Raw genomic sequence first — 17561 nt, forward strand, 5'->3', positions numbered from 1 at the left:
GAGGGAAAGAAAAGGAGTAAGACAATGACTGGAATATAGCATTCTTCTACTATTAAAAATGCTTATGCAAACATAGATGAGTGGCACCGAAGGTTTAAATACCATTTACACATAGTAAACACTCAGCAATAATGGTCATCATACCTTACTAACCCAACTAAATATTTTATTACTATATCCATTTAAAAAATAAGTATCTCTTAAAATATGCAGATGGTGTTTGCATAGTTAGAAGAAAACTTTCTCCTTTTAGCACTTACCGTATAGGGTCTTCTTTATAAAATCTATGTATGTCAGCTTCAACTTCTGCTGTGCTATGATTAGTTAGAGATAAGAACACCTCATCAGTAGATGTCAGATTTCTAGAAGGCAGAGATTTGGAACAATGCATATTTCTGAATTTTTCACACCACCTCACGTGCATTCAGTACAACACTCAACAAATGCAGGCTTCTTTCGGCAGTTGTTCAGTCTGTTCTGAACCCAAAGCACTTCACATTAAGGGATTTTTAACTCCTTTGAGATTTGGTAGGAGTAGTAAACTTAAGCTTTTGAAGAAACGGCAGGTGGCTCAGAGTCCAGCACAAATATGGCTAAATCTTATCCTTATTTAAGGACAGGGAAAGAAAACCTCCATTTCATCAGGGGACATTTCTCTATATTTCTTGTCTATTTCTTTTTAAAAAATGTTTACCTGTTTATTGATGTCCATTTTGGCTTCTCCTTCCCATGGTCTTAAGCTCAAATATAAATAAAAGCAATTTATGAAATACAAGACCAGGAAGTTTCTCTATTTTAGAAGTTATAAAGCTGGGGATCTCAAAAGAATGCCACTAAGATTTTGACTCAATATTTATCAAACCATCACATATATGTATATATATTAAAAAGGAATCATTTCATTTTCTCATTAACTGTCGTAGGAAAAAGTTTTTGTTCTAGCATTTCAAAGAATCAATAGACGGAAGTCCTTTTCTTAAATCTACCCTGATTTGGGGGTATATCCTTTCCATGTACGCCTTTAGTAAATTCAGTGGAAATAGCAAACAGCTGCTCACCAACACCCACCCCAAAGAAAGAACAAGACATTTCTCACATATCTCAAGCTGCCTTAAATGTTCTTTCTTTGGCAAAGAAAAAAAAGAAAATATATTTTTGGCCTCTAAACCTTTTCCCACCCATGTGTATTTCTGCAGAAATGTTATCCATATGGTTCTGATTGCTTTCTCCATAAGTCATTAGGAATGCTTTGCACTGAGAACTTTTCTGATGACCAAGGAGTCTTTGGGGACTTTTTAAAGCAGCCCTCTTAGCCTCTCTTCATAGAAACAGGGAATCGACACAGAGCCAAATGCAAATGAACTAAGACCTGGAAAGGTTGGAGTATTATTCAAAAGTCAGAAGCCATAAGGCTCTGGTGAGCCTTAAATCGGTCTATGCAAAGTCTTTGTCTCTTCCTCCAGGGATAAAAGCTTATAAATACTCCATTGGCACAGAGAGGATTCAATGGTCTCAGCCATTTAGGCTGATATTTAAGGTTGTATGTGGAAGCCCCATTAAATCCTAAGTTCTTCCAATCACCTCAAGGCCTGCCTAGTGTTTTTGGGCCTGTAAAAAGGATTTTAGACTTAGATTCTTGGTCTTTAACTTCTGAATCCGTCCATCGCCTGTTAACTCTACCTTGGCACACTTCTCTAATCTCTTATATGACAAATATGAGGTAGTTTTGCCTATATCATATTTCACATGATTTAAAGAATTAAGAATGATAACATACTCCCAAATAAATTGTTGGACTCATGGAAGGGAAAAAAAAAACAGAAATTCTCTCTTCTTTCTAGTGGTAGTTGAAACTGAGAAAGACTGTTTTCTGAAAGAAGTGTTGATTGTATGAAGCAGAAGAAAGGAAGATAGGAGTATGTTTCATATAAGTATCAGTTCTCTAAGGCACCTGGACCACAGTGCATCTTGGGAGATGGATGAAGAGAGAAGACTTCAGAGGAACTAAGGTTGTCTAACCAAGTTGCTTCAGACTGATTTCAGAACTGCATCCTCTGCTGCCTCGTATCACTCATGGAGGCTACTGAGCTTGGGAAATAGTGGAAACCTAGAGACATGGGGTAACATGTAAAGTGAGGAATGGGATAGGCAGAAACAGGAAGGGAAGGGGAAAAGAATAGAGGAAAGAAGAAAAAATGGAAAACTTAGGGCTTCATAAGTAAATGTGTGTGTACACATTTATGTCTGCTGATCTTATTCTTTTATGATCAGAATTAAAGTCTCAGGAACCATTGCCCAGTGTCTGAACCTAGGCCGGAAGCTGAATGAAGATTCCACCACAGACAAAAAGTTGGTCAGTGGCGGGAGAGCTGTCCACGGTGCTGACCAACAATCGTAGTTAGGAAAAGAGCAGGGTAGGGGAGCTTTGAATCAGCGACCTCTCCCTTTCCTCTTCGTCTCAGTTTTGTGCTTCTGCGACTCAGCTTTATTCTGGCCAGTTCTCTCTCTTTTCTCACCTTTATCCCTCTTTTTATATTTAATATTTTTCATGTTCCTGATTCCCCATTCAACCATTTTTTTTTTCTATTTTGTTTTTGTTCACCGACTCCTCGATCTTCCCGTGTCCTCTAGTTATATTTTTTTCCCCTTGTGACTCTGGATACTATAGACACTTAATACAATGACAATAATAATTAAAGATAACATGTTTTGAGCACTGGGTGCCAGGGAGTATTCTAAGTATTTTTTCAAAAAATACACACACTCTTTAAAATCTTACATCAGATTTCTTGGCTGTGTTGTTATGCTATATATAAGGGGGAGATGAAGCTTAAGAGGTGAGAAACGTGAGCAACATAACATCACTATGAGATCTGCCTCAACTGCACTTTTATCAGACTTCCTTTAACTTTGTCATTATCTCCTCATTCCTTTTGCCCTTCCATCTGCAGCTTCCTCCAAACTTCCTACCCTTGCCTAGGATGCTGGGTGCAACATTGCTGCCGTGCAAGAAAGAAGAAAAGACAGAAGGAAATATGGAAAAAGTAAAGGGGAAGTAAGAAACGGAGGAAGAGAATAGAAGGCAAGAAAACAGGAGAACGTGTGTGAAAATTCACTCTTGTACAGGCCTATTTTTCTTCTGCTTGAGGAAGAGACCAGGAGTCTCGCATCTCAGGACGAATTCGGAGGCTTGGGTTCATCAATGCGTTAAGCCGCGTGCTCTCGCCCCTTCTCGGTCTCTGGGAACACGAAAAGAACTTTATGTCCCTCCAGCTTTCACTCCTACATCCTGCCCACATCGGGAATAAAAAAAAAATCCCAAACAAACACACATTTAATTCTGGTTACGTGGGCTCCTGCCTCCACGCACAGAGAAACCAACAACGGTCTTCAACGCTCAGAAACACACAGACGGACCCACACGGGGCACCAATGACCTGGGACTAAGGGGAAAAAAATAAAAAATAAAATAAACAGAAGACACAAGCCATCCATCCCGCACGCACGGGCTGGGTTCAGAGCGCCGAGAGCACCCGCATCCCCAGAAAAACACTCCACGCCGCGGAGCGCCACACACCGCTCGGAGCGAGGCGGGTTCAGCAGCAGCACTCGTGCCTTGGGAGGGAGCTGGGGCGGGGGGGACGCGGGGAGCCTGAGCGGAGACCCCGTCAAGCCGTTTCGGAGGGTAGGGGGGGGAACGCTCCTGCAAACTCCCAGACGGCTCAGCCTCAGCCCACCCGGGCCGCCCGCTCCTCCCTCCCGCGGCTGCCGGGGGACCTCCCGGCCGCGCTCTCGCCCCGCGTCTCCCCCGCCGCCGCCTAAAGCGGCTCCCCGCCGGCCCCGCCCCGGCCCCGCCCCGCGGCAGCCGCTCCTCCACTCCGCGTCGCCGATCGCTGCGCAAGCCCCGCCCCCGCCGCTGTGGCCCCGCCCCCGCGGCTCCCCGCCCGGAGACCGCGGCGCTCTCGGACTTGCCTCTCCATTCGCCAGCCGCCGCGCTCCCGGTGCCCACGGCTGCGAACTGATCCGGCGCGGGGGGGAGGCGGAGGAGGAGGACGAGGAGGACGAGGAGGTGGAGGAGAAGAAGGAGGAGGAGGAGGAGGCAAGCGAGCTGGCCCGGGAGCGAGCGAGCGATCGAGCGGGGAGTCGGGAAGCGCCTTCGGGAGCCGGGATTCATGCCTGTCCGGAGGAGCCGCGGAGGGGACTTGACGGCTGAGTATGAGCCAGGCTGCTAGGAGCCAGGTACCCCCACGCCTGCAGTGCCCGCGCCGTCCCCGGGATGCGAGCAGCACGCAGGGCTCTTCCAAGTTCCCCCCGAGCCGAATAAAAAGCGTCCGCCCGCAGCTCTCCGCGCAAGACGGACATTGACTCCAGGTAAGGCGGCTCCGGGCGCAGCGCCCCGCGGCCCCCCGCTGCCCTTGGAGGCGGCCCGGGCCGCAGTCGGGGCGCCCCCCACGCCCGCGCGCCCTGCCCCCACCCCCCCTCCGGCACCCCCTCCCCGCCCCGCTGCCTCAAGTCCTCCCGGGTTCTGGGGGGATGCGGGGTGGAGGGTGATGGGGGTGGTGGTGGTGTAGGTGCGTGTTGGGGATGGGGATGGTGTGTGTGTGTTGGGGGGGTGCTCCCCCGTATCCTGGGCGCCCCGGCTTCCATGCGGGATTTTAGGAAGTGAGCCCGGGGAGCTCCTCGCGCGCTCCCGACGTGTGTACCATGTTGGGAACTTGATGTGGTGCTGGTGTGTGTTTGCGTGTGCGGCGTCGTTGGCGTTCGCTGTGTGTGTGTGTGTGTGTGTGTGTGTGTGTTTGTGGTGTGTGTGTGTGCGCGCGCGTGTGGGTCGGGGAGGAAGGGGACGAGGGGTCCTATAACCTACTTAAGGTGCGATGTGTGTGCCTGTTTGTACGTGTGTGCGCGCTTGTGTGTGTGTGTATCTCTCTCTCTCTCTCTCTCTCTCTCTCTCTCTTTTATTTTAACGGAGGTCTTTCCCGCTTCCATGGAATGGGATCCTTCCTATAGGATCACGTAGCCAGCGGCAAACCCGCTGTGGACTCCTTTGGAGGCTGGAGGCTTTGGTGTTTGTGGGAGATGGGCTAAGGATGGCACCTTATTTCACCCGGTACTGGTGCCTCCGAAGGGAAAAAAAAATGCCTCCGAAAATGATGGAGACCTGCTACACTTAGACGCACAGTTTCATGCGAGAGAGAGAGAGAGAGAGAGAGAGAGAGAGAGAGAGAGAGAGAGAGAGAGAGAGAGAGAGAGAGAGAGAGAGAGAGAGCGAGAGAGAGAGAGAAATGGCCAAACCCAGAGGCAAAGCGACGCTGTCACTTTAAATTCCACACTGGGCAGACTCCAGGATTCTGATGGGAATTTGGAGTCGCTGGGGTAGTGGGGTGACTGGGTGAGAGGCAAGTCAGCCTTGGGCTCCCTGTCTGGGGTTCCAGGAGTCTGGGATGGAGTCTCAGCCAGCCTCTCGGCTCCTAATCCCAGGCTTCCTCATAGCCCCTTTTGGTTTGGGTGCTTTTAGGGAGGATCCCGGCAAGTTTGTGTGGATCTCCCTCCAGAGAAAGCCAAGAGAGTCCTTAGGGTCTTGCTTATCCACCAGTTACACAGGATCCCATAAGAAATTCCATTTGGGGGCTGCTCCGGATTGGAAGGAAGGAGATGGATAGGCCACTTCCCTGAGATACGGTCCTTCCCTTCCCCATTTCAGACTGGCTTGGACGCCCCCAGAGAATCTCTTCCTAAACTGTACCTCCTCTTACCTTCTCTGGAGTTGGGAGGGCTCCGGGAGAAAAGAAGGCACCCAGGGGGTATATGTGCGTGTGTTATTAAAAAGCAGACCTCGGGTTTGGGCATGAAGTGTGTGTGTGTGTGTGTGTGTGTGTGTGTGTGTGTGTGTGCCGGGGGCGGTGAATCATGGCAAAATATGGCAGTAATTGACTTTAACTGCTGTGGATTTGCACCTCGCATCTCTTGCTCAGTTCCAACATATTGCCAAGGGCATGGGGGCAGTGGGAAGGATCTCAGTGAGAAAGACAGTTGTGGTTAAGTCCCCGTTCTCATGCTCCTCCATCTCCTAGGATTCTCTTCAGGTAAGTCCTTGGCCTGCCTGGCTTGGTCCAGCTGGGTTTGGACTCTAGGGCCAGCCATTGATTTGATTCCCGGCTGCCTCTTACAAGGCTTGCCCTACTCAGCAAAAAATGCTGAGTTTTACTGCTGTTTAGCATGGCTTCCAGACTCGGCAGCTGTTACTTTCGGAAGGTAAGAGGCAGCCGTTCTGGTTCTGCTTAGGCAGTGAGGCTAGCGGAAGCTGAAAGCTGTGATGCTGAGACACTGCCTGTCTACCTGGGCTGGAAGGGGCCACTGAAAAGGCCTTGGGTGGGGGGATGGGGAGGAGGAGAATTTATACTTGTCTTGGAGAAATTTTTACCTATGCATCTATTTACCTTCTGGGAAGAGATGAAAGCAAACGGGTGTTTGCAGGAACCTGTCTTGGCAGTTGGGTGCCCCTACTACCTGCAGGCACGCACAGAAATATTATTCAATGGCCAGAGGCAGATATGTGAGGCTGAAGCCTTCCTCTGACCCGAACACAAGGAACCTCCTGTGGGGAGACCCTTAGAACAAAGCTCCCTGACTCGTTTTGGGTAGGGGTATGATGGCCAAAGAGGAGACCCCTCTCTTAGGAACTGCTCTCACACGACTTGCTTATCCATTCAGACTGTCAAAACTGTGGCAGACAGCAGGAGTAGTCTGTGACCTGGAGAGGGGATGAGAATGGACCCGCTTTCTTGCAGGGGGTGGTGGGATGCTCTGGGCTAGAATACGTGATGTCAGACACCTACCAATGTTCTTTCCACCCTGCCATAGTGCTCAGGGATGAGCTATTGCTGTCTACACCTACCCTGATTTCGTTCCAAGACAATTGCTTGTCTTCTCATCAAACTTCTCATTTCAGAGATAGATTTCATAGCTACTTCATCTGGAAACATGACAAGACTCAATCAGTCTCCCAGATATACCCACATAAGAGAGAGAGAGACAGAGAGAGAGAGAGAGAGAGGGAGAGAGAACACGAACAATCTTTTTCTAATACTTTCAGAGAATTACATATAAGCAGGAACTCAATATTGCCAACAATTGATAGAATCCAACAGAGCATCTTGACTGTACCTGACCTCTATTAAGGAACGCTTTGCTTTCCAGAAAGCAAAGTGTACACATAGCTACCAATGCAAATATTTCAGGCAAGTTAATTTTTTTGATATTAATGACATCCTTGCTCCCGTACAGAAAGATATACTGCAGAGCCAAGAACATTCACAATCACACATAGATATGGCAGTCTTACACATGTATAATCTGTGAATCTGGGAACCGCTCTTACTGGCTACTTTCACTAATAAGGAGTTGTAATCTCTGCACTTAATTGCGTTCCCCTTTTTCAAGGCATAAGTCACAGTAGAGTTGGGCTTCTTAGCCAAAGAAAAGGGGAAACAGAAGCCCCATGAAAGATAAGCCTTTGAGAAGCCAGAATCAGAGCCACACAAAAAAAGTGTGCTCCCTTACTTCTAGGTGTTTGTTTTGGGGCCCTGCCAAACACCTAGGAAAAGAACGTGAGGATTTCAGGCCCATCTGCAGTAGAGCGTTTTTTCCACGTAGGTTTTTTTTTTTTTTTTGGCCTGGAAGGCATACTAGCTCCCAGAAGGGGGAGCTGTGACTCCATTTCAACCAAGGAGAAGCAGTTCTGAGATTCCAAATCAGCTGTTGGGCCCCCTGTTGAGTTTAGAAGGCCCAGTGCAGGCTGAAATGAATATATTAGAAAAGATGCTGGTGGGGACCTTAAAAACAATCTCCACTGGTCAGTCCAAATAAAACACTGCCTTTAGGCTCTTGACTACAAAGTCCTCCATTTTTCTGCAAAAATCTTTGCCTAAGGGGCCTTCGTTTGTGAGAAGGGGGCCTTTTCTCATTTGCAACCTCTGCCTTATCCAGTCCTGATTTCTTGCATGAAATCACCTGTTCCTGTAATCTGAGTAGGCCACTAATGGTAGACACATCCTACTCCTTGGCTTGCATCAGCCTTGGGAAGATCCAAAGATGAGCAAATTGGCCAGTAAGCTCATAGTAATCGTATTATACAACACACTGGGGGTGGGGGGAGGTGTAGAGGGGACGGTCATGTGAAGAGGACAGATTTTTCAAATGTCATTCTTCAAATGACTTAAATCTTCTGTAGTCCAATACCTTTTCAAGGAAGGCCTTTACCTTTTTTTCCCCTGCCTCGGTAACTCAATTCCAGACTCATTTAAACCCCCAAACATCCTATCTGTATTTAAATGTTTAGCTCAAATATATGTTCAAGAGATTTTCCAAATATTCTTTTGTATTTATACCTCTATTTCCTCCCTTATTTTATAAAATTTGTCTGAAACTGTTTTAGTGTGTGCCTCTGTTTGCTCTCTCTCTTCTAGTGTCTTGGGTATATGTGTAACTCACCTTCTTATGTACTGTGAAAGTGTGGGTTACCCACAATTGACAAACAGAGTTTCTCTGTGGAGGAATGTTACTTGTGATGGTCACCATAATTTTCTCCGTGACTCTTTCTCTCTCTGTCTTCTCTGTGTCTCTTACAATCCCTTCATGTTTATTCAAAGCAGTGCGTTCAACTGTGCCTTCAAAAGCATGCTACCTATCCCAACAATATAGGGACGCTAATGATAAAGGCAAGTAAAAGTATGTCCTACTTGAAGTCAACAATCCTCTACTACATTTTGGGATCTTTTCCTTTCTTTTTTCTTTTCTTTTCTCTTCTTTTCTTTTCTTTTCTCTTTTAAACTACCTTCTCATCCAAGAAGGAAGATTTATTCTAATTTACAAAAGAAGAAAGTGGAATTCTTGCTTATTAGACCCTTTGCCCAAGGTGATATAACAATAGAGCTGGAATTTCAACTGAAATCCTCCATGTTTCAGCATCTCTGCTCTTTTCAGTGGACACCAGTTATTAGCAAGAGTTGTAGGTAGCAGAAAGAATTCAGTAGATTTGGATTGATGACACATTATTTAGTCCTTATAACTGATGTCATTAAGGAGATTTGATTAAAAAGTACCTGTATTCTAAAGCTTCTCAGTAAACAAGTTCACTTCCTTATTTGAGGATCAAGAATTTTGGTGATAGCCACACAAAATGGCTATTCGATCTCATGTTTAGTTTTGCAACAGCAGACTTATAAACCACATAAACCAGTCTACATGGAGAGCTATTTTTCTTATCTTGACCCTAAATTACTCTTCTAACTATAGGTCTCTGAAATTATACAATGGAGGTGTAATTCTCTTTCAATGGTCAATTCTTCACATGTTATACAGCATAATAATATCACTGCAGGGTGATATTTTCAGATGAGAATGGCCTAGTTTCACAGTTCTAGCTCCCTGAACTTTTTTGGTCCCTTCCCCACATCTCATGTCTCCCTAAGGGCAGCAGCATTCAGTTTATCTCACTTACAGAATTTAAATGTCATAGAACAAAAGTTCAACATGAAGCTGAGTTATATACGTGTCATTCATTCATTTATTTATTCATTCGACACATTGATTGGGTGCCTGCTAGTTTGCAAGCATTGTTCTCAGTGCCCTCAACTGGAACTTCCTGTGATGATGGGTATATTATATTCTCTGGGGTGATCAATTAGAGTGCTCTCTGGTCCCACATGTCTCTTGAATAATTGAATGTGATTTGTGTGAGTGACGAATTTGGATTTTAGTATTTTTGGGGGGGTCACACCCAGCGATGCACAGGGGATACTCCTGGCTTTGCACTCAGGAATTACTCCTGGTGGTGCTCAGGGGACCATATGGGATGCTGGGAATCGAACCCAGGTCGGCTGCATGCAAGGCAAACACCGTGCCTGCTGTACTATCACTCCAGCCACAGATTTTAGAATTAAAAAAAATGTTTTATTTGAATTTATATCACTATTTGTGGCTTGCGACCATTATATTGACTGTCGTAGATCTAGACATTTAAAGTTCAGCATGAAGATGGTATTGTTTTCCATGGAACTCGTAATCTAATGGGAGATGATGGATAAGAGCTGAATCAATAATAAAAATGATAAATAATTTAAAAATTATATATAGTAGTGGGCTCTGCCATGCATGGCAGAGCCTGGCAAGCTACTCATGGCTTATTCAATATGCCAAAAACAGTAACAACAAGTCTCACAATGGAGACGTTACTGGTCCCTGCTCGAGCAAATTGATGAGCAGTGGGATGACAGTGATACAGTGACAGTGCTATAGAAGTGGGCTGGAGTGATAGCATGGAGGGTAGGGCGTTTGCCTTACAGGCCATTGACCTGGGTTCAATTCCTCTGTCCCTCTCAGAGAGCCCGGCAAGCTACTGAGAGTATCTCACCCACATGGCAGAGTCTGGCAAGCTACCCATGGCACATTCGATATGCCAAAACAGCAACAACTAGTCTCACAATGGAGATGCCACTGGTGCCGCTCAAGCAAATCGATGAGCAATGGGATGACAGTGCTACAGTGACAGTGATATAGTAGTACTGACCTAAAATTAAATACCTAGGCTGGACAGTAATATGGTTGCTGTAACTTTAGATAAGGCAGTCAGGAAAAGACTTCTCTGAGGGGTGACATAGGACAGAGTCTCACATGCAGGAACATGTATGTGAGGAGAGAGATTTACACACAGGTGATGCTGTAATAGAACATGTGTAACGCAATACACATGACATGTGTGTGATGAGAGACATACGTGCAGGAACCGTGCCGGTAACGAGATGGAGGAGAGGTGTTAACAGCAGAAAGAAGAACCAGACAGACACAAAGCAGGGGAAAGGTTAGGGAATCTAAGAGGGAGCAGGACTGAGGCCTGAAATCTGGAAAATGTGATGAAATTGAGAAAAGGAAGTGGGGGGGCCAGACCACAGAGGCCTCGATGAAGAAGAATGATGAGAATCTAAACATATCTTTGGAAATCTTCCTGCTTGGAATGCAGGTAGCCTGAGGACTGAGCTGAGGAGCCTTTGGAGATTGACAGATGCTCATCATTAAAGACTTTTGATGGGATTTCATCCTGTCCATTTTTAATAGGTGATTGCAATGATTCTTCTAATTTTACTTGCTACTCCTGTTCTCTCTCTCGGACTGGAGCGATAGCACAATGGATAGGGCGTTTGCCTTGCACACGGCCGACCCAGGTTCGATTCCTCCATCCCTCTTGGAGAGCCTGGCAAGCTATCGAGAGTATCCCACCTGCAGGGTAGAGCCTGGCAAGCTCCCCATGGTGTATTTGATATGCTAAAAACAGTAACAACAAGTCTCACAATGGAGATGTTACTGGTGCCTGCTCGAGCAAATCAATGAACAATGGGACGACAGTGGTATTGTCCTGCTCTCAGTACTACCCATTGGAAGTGGCCACATCTACTGGGAGGGGGAGAAGTTGGGAAGCGGAGATGGATAGAGAAGGAGGAAAGGAGTGAATACCTGGGGAGGAGGTAATTGAAATGAAGTCTGGTAAAAAGGATGAAAGCCAGAATCAGTTTGGATTGGCACATATTTATTACTTATCTTGTCTGGGAAAGGCCTTGAACAAAAGGACTTGGGTGTGGTGATGAATCCTGCTAGGTGCTGGCAGTCTAATAGAGGAGTGCTACAATTCCATAAATAATTATCATGCTCAGTAGAATGATAATTGTCATTTCAGAAGCTCACTCAGTGTTTGGGGAACGGGGAAGATTAGAGGCCCTTACAGAGGCAAGAATGATGAGGAGAAAGGTCATGACTGTATAATGTCATGGAGAACAGAGATTCTATCTTTTAATTTTATATCTTCATTTATTTTAATTTTTTTTATAAGAAAACACTTGGGACCCTTGATTCTAGTCTGATTCCTAATTGCTGTCTATTTGGATCCCTTTAAGAATCTACTGGTTTGATTGGAGAGTTAGAACAGAGGTTAAGTTACTTGCCTTGCATGCAGCTAACCCCTTTTCTATTCTCAGCACTACATATGTTCGCTAGGCACCTGAGCACGGAGCCAGGAGTAAGCCCTGAGCACTGCTGTATGTAGCCACCGCATTCCACGCCCTCACCCCTAACAAGAACAAGAAAGAGAATGCATTTGGTTCTGTCTGGGTTGAGCTTCTGAAAGTGAGAAGCAAGACCCTGTCCTGCCTCCTCCCGGCGATTTTTCCAGCTCTGTGGACATGGTGCTTGATGACATTCTTGCACAAGCAGACGGAGACACCCAGAGGTCAGACTGATTGTTTGTCATCAAGCTTCTTAGAAATGAGCACATCTAGGACTAGAGACATAAGTACAGTGGGTAGGCACTTGTCTTCCATGGGTACCAACCCGCATTCCAAACCTAGTACCTCCCTCTAATCCCCTGAGTCCTGCTAGGCATGATCCAGAGCCAGGAGTAAATCCTGAGCCCCATGTGGTGTTGGCCCAGAAACCAAAATGAAGTAAAAAAAAATAACCTAAAATGAGAACATTTAGAAGAAGTCCTGCCTCCAAGCACAGACGGCGACTCGAGACCAGGCAGCTGAGTGGGCCAGATGTGCCGTGATAGTAGCTCTTAATATCTGAGTAATTCAGGGGTGACATGAAACCCGCTGTCCTCCTGGAATGCAGTAGCCTAAAAAGGCTGCCTCAAAATCCACAGACAGAACTTGCTGCTGAGGGGGCAAAGAAGACAATTAGGAAGATAATGAGGCTGAGGAAAAGTGAAATTAATTTCTTTCTCTCTCTTTTTTTTTTTATATATGAGGGTGAGGGGGGATTCTCTGTCTCTCAAAGGAACTTTCTTTTTTGGAGGTTGCAAGCAGCTTTGGAAAGAGACAGGCTGAGATCCCGAGTGAGAAAGTTAAGGGTGGTAAATTGTCAAGACTTAACTGCCCTCCAGAGTGGAGCGCAGACTGAGGGAGAGAAAGCCCAGAGAGAACGCGAATGACATCACTCAGGACAAACCCTGTTCTCGGTTTGCGGAGGGAGATTTTCTCGCAGGGCAGAGCTGTATCAGACCATGTTGGGGCCATCTTGGGAACAGCTTGGAGACTGTTCCCAGGGGTGAGGAGGAAGATTCATAAGGCAATTAACAAAAGCAAGATACAGTCATTTTTGTGTACTCTGAAAAGGTCAGCGCAGCAAGGCTTCAGTAAATGGTCTATCGGCACAGCTCGAAACCTTTGTAAGGGTTAACCCACGACGGTCCCGGAGGGGTTTCTAAGATATAATTTATCCAGCCTTTCAGAGGTCCTGAAAATCAGCCAGTGGGAACTTCTATGAGAAATAATAGCTCCTGGGGGGGGGATGGGGAACAGCTGAGTTACAGATTAAAAAAACAACTTGGATGGATGGAGGACAGACGTCTCTGAGACGTGGGCTTTTTCAGAGAGTCTAAGCTTCCAGGCATTGGATTCTCATGTCCTCATTCTAATAATTGGCAGTCTGCAAAAGGACATCAAAACACGGGTGAACTGTAGGATTCTTAGAAACTCCAGCCACCCCGACAAGAAAAAAACTGGAGGAGCATCCTGAGAAGTGTGCACCAGTCACTTCCCTTCAGTAAGTACATCTTATCTGCAGAAACACAAGTTCTCAAGGAATAGGAGGGGTTCTGAGTTCCGAGGTTGGATCGTACCATGGGCTTGGGCTGGCACTATAAGAAAATCTACCCACGGCACCAGGGCACTTAAAATGAAATCAGTGCCGGGTATGTTGAGGAGTGTAGGGGGGATATTGAAAAATAGATTGCCAGTCAGGGGTTGATAACGGGGTTGTACTGCTGGAAGATTTTGGTCAGAGGTATGCCTCTCAGATGAAGTAGTCCTCAGAAATGTCACTATCAATATACGGTCAAAGCAAGGACGGTGGACAGGGCTCAAATGATTTTTTTTAAATTCTGAATCATATCTTCAGGACAGCATCATTCAAAGCCCAGACAAGCCTTTCATAGGATTTCTGAAAATGTGACCAGAGCAGCCAGCCAGAGTTTTGCCCATCCTCTCATTCCTGACAGTGAGAATTTATTCACATGGGCAGAGTCCAGGGTGGCATTTGTGGCGGTTCTGGAAGAATCTTTATCCATAGCACTTCGTGATGGCTGAAATGTCACCGTTATAAAATCTTTCTTGGAATTGAAAAGCGATGTGCCAGGCATGTCACATAGTTCTGATGTTGTGATGGGTCCTCTGTAGAGAGTTCATGTTGAATATTTTAAGGGGTTCATGCAGATGGGTGTTGGACCCCATTCTCAAGACAAGGGAGCTGAGGCTCGGCACTTGGGCCCCATACCCAGGGTCACACGGCGAGTCATTGGTGAATCAATGATCTGGATTCTTTCTGTCCTACCTGAAAATAGCGTAGATCCTAGATGCTGGCTTGGAATGGCAGCTCAACTCTCTGACCTTGGCCAGATTACCAAGCACTTCTGCGTTATTACCCCAGTGGGAAAATGAAGACAATACTAACCCCTCATAAGCTATTGTGGGGATTGAATGAATTTATCTGATAGCTGCTTCCTGCAGTGCACAACACACGTGCTCTATTATTATCATGATCTATTATATTATTATAATTATTATTATTATTATTGGGGGCATGATTAAAAAATAGGTTTATTCTTAGCTAATGCCATTGTAGACTTTAGGTGGCTGTAGCTTCCACTTGTATATGCCTAAAATTACTTTTATTATGACTCCCTGTCCACTTCCCCCTTATATACAATTATATAGGCTCATGTCCCCTAGTTTGTTCTCCAAGTGAAAATGTCCTGTAGGAAAGAGATCATTAGCAGTCTTGAGGCATTCTTACAAATGAGTGTGCTCATTTTCACGATGCCCCTCTCTCCCAGTGTGACAATGTGAGATGAGCAGTGAGGGGAGAGATAAAATGGAAAAGGGCACTTCAAAATGCAGAACAACTGGGCTGGAGCATAGTCCAGTTGGTAGGGCGTTTGCCTTGCACACAGCCTATCTGGGTTTGATCCCAGGCATCCCATATGGTCCCTTAAACCCTGGTAGGAGTGATTCCTGAGCTCAGAGCCAAGACCAACCCCTTAAGCATCATTGGGCATGCTCCCCAAACCAAAATAAATAAGGCAGATTAAAAAATTCTTTTTATTACTATAGTCAGATGTAGACTTATTAGATATAGTTATTGTCCATCAGAGTTGAAAGTTATAGACAACAGGCTAAACCATCTTTTTAATATTCTCTTCTCTCTCCCTCTCTCTCTCTCTCCCTCTCTCTCTCTCTCTCTCTCTCTCTCTCTCTCACTCTCTCATTTTTTGGGGCCATACCCAGTGGTACTCTGGGCTCATTCCTGGCTCTTCACTCAGGGATTACCCCTGGTGGGTTCAGAGGCCCGTAGGGGGTACCAGGGATTAAACCAGGGTCAGCTGTATCCAAGTGCCTTAGCTGCTATGTTTTCTCCCCAGCCCTTCTCACCTTTTGTTTTTAATGTAAAGCATTTTCTCTTTAAACTCAAGATATGTTTGAGTAGATGCTGACGCGCCAACCCCATGTCATTTCACTCTTGATTTGGTTTTCCCATCTGTGAGCCCTCGGTATTCAGCAGGTCTCTATGGGAGAAAAGTTGACATTCAGCATGCGCCTGTGAATCAGCTTGATCAATTATTAGGATGAAATCTATCTTGCTCATTTTTAATATTGTTCTTATCAACATGCTGGTGTGTGTCAACATTGTATTTCATCTAACCTTGAGAGTTACTCTCACGAACAATCACGAAATCATGAAATCCTGTTAATCACCGATTTCTCGGGCGGGCTCAGTAACCTCTCATTTCATCCTTTCCCTGAGATCTTAGAAGTCTATCTCGACTCGGCCCTCCCAACGATGTTGCACTGGGTGCTTTTTCAGGGTCAGGGGAATGAGATCCAGCTTGTTACTGGATTTAGCATGTCAGTACACCATGGGAAACTTACAAGGCTGTCCTGTGTGGGCAGGAAACTCTCAGAGGATTGCCAGTTTCTCCCAGAGGGAGAAGTAGGCTACAAGATACCGCTTCTGAGAGCTTGCTTTTGAGAGTTACTCTAGCTGGAGTAATTATCTCCATTTTCCAGACAAGGACTTTGTACCTGAGGGTGGAAAGAAATTCCCCTAGATGAACAATAGAGCACGGATCGGAGAGATAGTACAGGGGTGAAGTCATTTTCCTCACATTTCTTTAAGCTTGGTTTGATCCCTGGCACCTCATGTCATCTGAGAAGTGCCAAAAGTGATCCCTGAGCACAAAGCCAGGAATAATCCCTGAGCACAAAGCCAGGAGTGAGCCCTGAGCACCTCTGGGTGTGCCAACCCCCACCCCAAAGGCAATAATATCAGGCTTTGAATCATCCTCAGACACCAAATGCCACATGCACATTTTGAATCCTCTCTCCTTCCGCCATCTGCACCCTGGAGCACTGTACAGTCAGTAGCAGCTGGGGGCCTCATCCCAAATCAAGGCTGGTGTTCGCCATTGCCTTAGGTCAGGTCTACTGTTGCAAATCTTCAGCCACTCTGCTCTGAATCTTGGTCTTATATGCCTAAGTATCTAAGAAATGCACCTAATTTGCATGTTCCAGGGGCTGTTTAGTTGGCAGTCTGGATGGAGGCTCGTTAAATATCCTGAACAATCTGCATTTTCTTATTTTCCTTCTTTATCTGTCACTACCATGGATATCTTTCACTCTTAAGTGCTTCCTAGCTGCCAATTTCGTAGCCTTTTAAAATAGTCATTTAGCTTCACAATTCTTGACAGGAAAACCGTAGCTTAGTTTGTTTGTTTGGACCCTGAAGTTGTGGAAGTTCAAGTGCTGTGGAGACTAGGAGCAGTAGTCATAGAATATGCTACTTTTTGTTAGGGCCAGAGCTGAGAGCCAAGATCTTCCTTTTCTTGGGAATGGAATCACCAAAGCCACCTCTGATAATAGCATTGCTTTTAAATGCAGCTCAGAAAATACCAGGGTGGGGGTGGAATTATAACAGCCAGATGTTGTAAGAATATCTATCTATATTATATATATTCCATATGTATGTGTGTGTATATATATATACATATATTTATGTAGCACTATAGCACTGTCATCTGATTGTTCATCGATTTGCTTAAGCAGGCACCAGTAATGTCTTCATTGTGAGACTTGTTCTTACTGTTTTTGGCATACCAAATACGCCACGGGTAGCATGCCAGGCTCTGCCATGCGGGTGGGATACTCTTAGTAGCTTGCCAGGCTCTCCAAGAGGGACAGAGAAATCAAACCCAGGTCGGCCATGTGTAAGGCAAATGCCCTACCCACTGTGCTATTGCTCCAGTCCATAATCTCTTTCTCCACACACATGCATGTGCACACACACATATAGGTATAAGACTATTGGACATAATTAAGAATAGATTAAGAGGGAAAGGGCATTTGGAAAACAACATGGACGCTTCTCAAAAAATTAGAAATTGAGCTCCCATTTGACCCAGCAGTACCACTGCTGAGAATATATCCTGGAGAAGCAAAAAAAAAGTATAGTCGAAATGA

General features: G+C 45.6%; 1 protein-coding gene across 1 annotated transcript in view; it reads left to right on the forward strand.

The window, feature by feature from the left end:
• Positions 1 to 4093: 4093 nt before the first annotated feature.
• BRINP1 (BMP/retinoic acid inducible neural specific 1) overlaps positions 4094 to 17561 on the forward strand; it is a 224790-nt gene continuing 211322 nt past the window's right edge. The window contains exon 1 of the mRNA XM_055145020.1: positions 4094 to 4371. The gene's annotated coding sequence lies outside the window, so the exon portion shown is untranslated. The remainder of the gene's footprint in view (positions 4372 to 17561) is intronic.

This window comes from Sorex araneus, chromosome 1, assembly GCF_027595985.1.
Source record: "Sorex araneus isolate mSorAra2 chromosome 1, mSorAra2.pri, whole genome shotgun sequence".
Lineage (NCBI taxonomy): Eukaryota > Metazoa > Chordata > Mammalia > Eulipotyphla > Soricidae > Sorex > Sorex araneus.